Raw genomic sequence first — 6,000 nt, forward strand, 5'->3', positions numbered from 1 at the left:
AGGGGTTGACAACCCCTTTATTGCGTTGGTTGCGAGGATTTTATTTGTTTGTGTAGGTGCGAGGGACTCGTGCGTGGCCTCCTACTGGATTGATACCTTGGTTCTCAAAAACTGAGGGAAATACTTACGCTACTTTGCTGCATCACCATTTTCTCTTCAAGGGAAAACCAACACAGTGCTCAAGAGGTAGCAGCGTCCTGGTTGAGGAGTGCGCCGGACTGGTAGGTGCCCCATACCCGACAGGCGTCCTGGTTGGGACCTCAGGTCTTAGATGTTTAGGTTTGGCTGCGATGTCTATTTGGTATTAGGCCCAGACTATCTGCGCCCCTTCATCAATTGGATAGGTGTAGCGACAATTGTTGCTTAGACGGTGGCTTTAGTCTTGCTGTTGTATGACTTTGTAAGGTCTTATGAGAATAATTAATAAAATGGCCGTATGCATCGTCCAGATGCAGAGGCCGGGGGTCATCCTCCTTTTCTAAAAACCCACGACCTCTCGAAGGATACACACAACTAGAAAAGTTTTAATCAAAGTCACAGATGGACTGATGGTAGTCAATCCAAAGACTAGATATTGGGAGTGTCTTCTTTTTTCGTAATTATTGGGAGTGTCTCTTTGATAACCGACTGAAAATCAATTGGACATCATTCAAATTTTCAACCAATAACAAAATGACACTTGTATGTATCTGTATGTCCATATTTTTGTCGTCCATGCTCAGTACTTATATCAACGCTAAATGACTCCACACAAACAAACCTTACCGGGTTGCAACAGGACCCGGGTTCAAACAGATCAATCAGCTAAAACTACAGCAATAAACCTACGACTATGCAGCCCAAAAGGCCATATAAAACATCAACGCATTAAGGGCTCCCAGCAAAACGGATTCAACCAAAATCAATGTACAGAAGGGCTGCCATAAAACATGCACTTCTAAATGCACAGGTCAGAAAATCATCCCGCCCAGTACATCTAAATCCTCTGCATCTTCTCTCATCTCAAAACAAACAGATCAACACCACCAAAAGTATCCATCAAATCAAATTAGATGAACATATCACAAAAATCATAGTGCTGTTTACACGGTAATTAATGTGCTTACAGTGCTGTTTACACTGAATTTACAGTCATTCGACACTGTAAGCAGCCATCTACAGTTCTATTTACACAGAACTTACGGTCATTCTTAGAAAAAATTACAGTTATATTAGTACCTAAAATTACAGTCACCAATTTTAGAAACTTACAGTCATTATGTGCAAAAATTACAATGATATTAACACTGCAAATCATCCTTACAAGTGTCTCTAGCATCACTCTATGGTCATAGGATAACTCTGTTTATTAGATCCCATTACTACTCAGAAGTTCTCTAGGGGAACAAGGGCTGAAAAATACAGTAGATCACATGAGTAGTAGTTCTGTCAAAATATCCTCTCTACCATTGCTAAGGTTCAACAGTGAGAAATCTGACAGAACAAGCAAAAAGAAGAGCCATGGGTATTGCTCTGTTGGAATGTGAAATCCTTTTGACAGAAAAACACACAAACATGCATCAAGCTATTCCCAGTGACACCTGCATAGTACAAACTACAAAGCCTTTAGCTAACTGTAAAAAGGGAAAAACAACATAAGGAGCGGACTAGAAAATTAGTGTTACCTGACATAGATACATGCATCAAGCTATTTACTGTGACACATACACATTAAAATCCCAGTAAGCTCACTGTAACACTGGGGGCAGCAAACAACTTAAAAGTCTATGGTTCAAAATTACTATAGCTTTGCAGGAGAATTACAGCTCTTATTGCACTGTAAATAACAAAGAAGATGCACTACAAAAAAAACAACAGTAGTTTAGTATTGAGCAGCAAACAACTTTAAAACTATGGTTCAAAATTACTATAGCTTTGCATGAGAATTACAGTTCTTGTTGCACTGCAAATAATACAGAAGATGCACTGTAAACAAATAACATTAGTTTAGTATCCAGCAACAAACAACTTGAAGAGATGGTTCAAAAATACTATAGCTTTGCATGAAAACTACATTTCGTGTTACACTTTAAATAATATAGAAGGTGCACTGTAATGCAACAGTAGTATAGTTTCAACTGGGAGCAGCACACATATTCAGGTAAAAACACTAACAAATAAACTACAGTCATGTGATCTATTGTATAGTCTTCCTTGGGAATGTACTGTAAAAAAAATTACATTTCTTGCAACCATAGTCTTCAAATATCGAGTGAAGGGGCCTTGCAAATTACATATTTTTTTACACTGTAAATGGCACATAAATGCACTGTAAAAAAAGTTAAACCTTGAAGGGCCTTGGAAATTATAGTAGCCCTGATTGGGATCACATTTTTCACCACATTGGAGAAAAAATTCCCAGAATAGTGAGTAAAGGTTGTTGAAACAGGAACACTGGTAGATCTCTTGCACTTCTACAGAAACAGAAAGGATAAAAAGAAAAAAAATTCAGAAATAAGTGATAAAAATAGAAAACAATCTCTAAAACTAAAAGTAACAGTACTAGTACACCCAAGTTTACACTCAGCTAAACCAAGTAAATTCTGCTGCAATAATCATACAATCATACGATACATTACTGAAATTACTGAAAAAAAGTAACAAGAAGCAGATTGATAAGACAAGTTCAGAGAAACAGGAGAATCATACTGCAAAAATCTGTATTGGCGGGCAAGAAGCAGATTTTCAGAGTAACAAGAAGCAGATTGATAAGAGAAGTTCAGAGAAATAGAATTAGAAGAGCTACAAAACAAGGCAAAAACATGAACAGAAACCTAGCTAGGATTGGCGGACGAGAGCTCAAAAATCCACAAACCAAGATCTAGAAAAGTAATAAGGAATGCAGAGGAGGGAGAACAACAAATGCGAACCACATGGAAGAGCATCTTTAGGCACAGCGGCCGGCAACAGTAACCAAACGCTCAAGCAATGAGAGAGGGAGAGCTCAGAATGGAAATCGCCAGAGAGTCGCCCCTGTCCATGCTCTCAATGTCTTTGCTTGAACTGTCGCTGACGAAGGGGTAAAAAGAAGACAAGCTACAGAGCGAACAGAGAAGTTTCAGAATCGAAGGGAAAACAGGCAGCCCATAAACACATGAGAGAGCCCACTAAAACAAATAACCAAGCGGGCACGCACGAATCGCTGCGTAAGGATCGAACGGACACAATATCCAACTGAAAACGAATTGTTTTCAGTCGAATGAAAATTAGCAAAACCGTAGATATTTTAGTTGGTGCCTAGGTACTCTGTTACAGTGTAAAAGAAAGAGTAATTACCAAGACAATCGAGTAAGGGTGAAGTAATTAGGATTCCTCATCTTGTACAGGACTCCATCGTGCCGGGTCCGTCTTCCTTCTAACAGCAAAGCAAGCCATGAATCCGAGTAGTATCGCAAGCATCACGCTGCCGGCAATTCCCAGGTATCTCATCTTCTTCGGCATCGCACCGACCAGCTTATCAGGTGCGCTGCCGGTATCGACTTGCGGCGACAATATTTCAACCATGTCATGGACTTGCCCATCATGGTTACCAATGTATGTCAGTGTCAACTTCTCCCTTGTGGCCACAAGTTTTGCGTACCCGAACTCAGCACCATGGTACATGGACCTCTGCGGCTGAGGGAATATGGGGACTTCGGGGTGGTCAGGTCTCGGTTCCCAGCTTGCTTGGTAGTCCTGCCCAGCCATCCCGATCACAATATGCACAGGAGCACCAGGGTACACGAAGCTCGACAAAGTGTTAAGGCACTGATAGTTCTTCATGGGACAGAACCTCTCATACCTGTGAACGTGCCCCCACAGAGCGAGCGTCACGCCATGTTTCACAAAGAGAGGCTCCAGATGCTGAATCATCTGCTCCCTGTGAGCCGTGTCCTTGGACTCGTTGCTTGAGGTGTACATCGGACGGTGGCCCTGGAACACGACGAATGGTGTTCGACTCCGGTTGAGGCGCTCGAGGTCGGCCTTTATATAGTTGTACCGATCACTCCCATGAGTGAAGTCAGTCTCAGTAGACATGTAAACAAAATGAACAACACCTGCGTCAAAGGAGTAGTAGAGATTCCGGGTGTCAGGAGCAATGGTGCTGGTAGGGAGAGAAGAATTCCCAAGCATTTTGAACTTGATGCTGTATGGTACTCCGCATTCACCGCCAGCATCATTCCCGCCATATATGTTTGCAGCCCAGGAGGGTTTCCAAGGTTGGGAAGGCCAGTCGTACTCATGATTCCCAATGCAGACATGGTATGGTGTGTTGGCAGCAATAGGCTCAATCTGTTCGAAGAAATGATCCCATAACCACGCATAACCCTTGGCGTAGCTGATGTCACCGATATGTGAAATGACTGCAGGTTTGTCGTTAAGGGCTTGGAGATCACGGAGAATCCATTTCACAGTTGACAGACTTTCTTGAGGTGTTCGAAAGTAGGTGTTGTAAGGAACGTAAGTGCCGAGATCACCAAAGAGGAATGCGATGGTCTCGTTGGCCTCGGTGTCGCGTGAGATGAAGCTGTATGTCTCACTCCAACCTCCTAGATCATTGCCAACCTATGAAAAACAGTTCAAAGTTCAAAAGATTAGGTGAATGTGGTATAGGATGGAAATACTTATACCAAATGATGATGATGTTGGATGCTCATTATGGTTGGAACTTGAAACTGTGAGCTATGAAAAATAATTCTTGCGTCATAAACTAGAGTCTTTATCAAACTGAAGCTAGTGTTCTAAAACGAAATCTGGACAACTTTGAGACGATCCCGTATGAAATTAAGCATGATTTCGCACATCACAAACTAGGATTTCAGACAATGAACTATGTTTATCTGGAAATAAATCTTTCAGATCACAATGTCAGCACAAAATTAGTGCTACTATTAGTAGCCACAGTTCACCAGGTCACTACCTTGTAGAAGTACCTTGACCCAGGCTGCAGCCCCTTCATGACGCCGTCGAAGACGAACCCAGGGTGGCGCCACCCGACGCTATGGTTCGCCGGGTAGCCGCACATGTGGCGCTGCTCGTACGTGCTCGCCTCCGCCGGAACCTCCTCCCACTCCTCCTCGCGCCGGCCGGCGGGCCCGTACCTCACCGACCTCCTTCCGCCGTCGCCGCACACGAACAGCACCAGCATCTCGTCCACCTCGTCGGTGAACGCCAGGTGCAGCTGGGCGGGTCGGGCGCCGGATCCCTCGTAGGCCACGTTGCCCGAGACGGCGGCGCGGCGGCTGGCGTCGGGGAGCGGGTCGGCATCCTGGTCAACGCGCGGGTTCTGGCCCCGGAAGAGGCGGAACTGGTAGGGGGCGCGCAGGTCGGGGAGGCGCGGGAGCGTGAGGCTGCCGGCGCCCGTGGCCCAGGAGGCGGAGGAGTTGAGGAAGAGGAAGCCGAGGTAGTCGAGGTCGCCGGAGGACGGCGGGGAGTAGACGGCCACGTAGTCGAGCGGGCCCGGGTCGGGGAGGTTGGACCATTGGAGGGTGACTAAGCGGTCTGGTTTGGTCAACTTCGCCGGGGTGGCGGTGAGGGTCGTGATGGAGGTGGGCGGCGAGCAGAAAGAGCAAGGCCCAAGGCGACATTGTAAAGACTCTGCTCGGGAAGCTCAGATCAGTTTAAACACGATCGCGGTTCATGCGAGTTCAGTTGACTCAACGGGTCGGATACACGCAACATAGCTCACTTTCCCCTCACCCTTCTCAAGTAATGATACACATACATAGGTTTACATGGGTTTAAACAGATAAATTATAATTGGAGATTAAGGGAGAGACCCGATCCACCCCATGAAAATCAGGGGAGGGGAATGCTAAACATACGAAGAATTGCACGTAATTACATGCTGACTAGGCTTTTTCTTTCTAACTAACCACCCCTCCTGATTTTCATGGAGGTGGGCCCCGTCTCCCCCTTAACCTCCAATCACAATCCATCTGTTTGTAAAACCCATGTAAACCTATGCATGTGTAGCATTAC

General features: G+C 44.9%; 1 pseudogene across 1 annotated transcript; it reads right to left on the minus strand.

Annotated features, from left to right (window-relative positions):
• Positions 1 to 1,032: 1,032 nt before the first annotated feature.
• LOC125540224 (putative inactive purple acid phosphatase 2) lies at positions 1,033 to 5,621 on the minus strand (annotated as a pseudogene). Its single transcript, XR_015617652.1, has 3 exons — positions 4,940 to 5,621; positions 3,316 to 4,584; positions 1,033 to 2,453 (listed from the first exon to the last, which is right to left on the minus strand). The product of XR_015617652.1 is annotated as a putative inactive purple acid phosphatase 2 (transcript).
• Between the last annotated feature and the right edge of the window lie 379 nt (positions 5,622 to 6,000).

Source organism: Triticum urartu, chromosome 2A (genome assembly GCF_056163025.1).
Source record: "Triticum urartu cultivar PI428250 chromosome 2A, HENAU_Tu73, whole genome shotgun sequence".
Taxonomy (NCBI): Eukaryota; Viridiplantae; Streptophyta; class Magnoliopsida; order Poales; family Poaceae; genus Triticum; species Triticum urartu.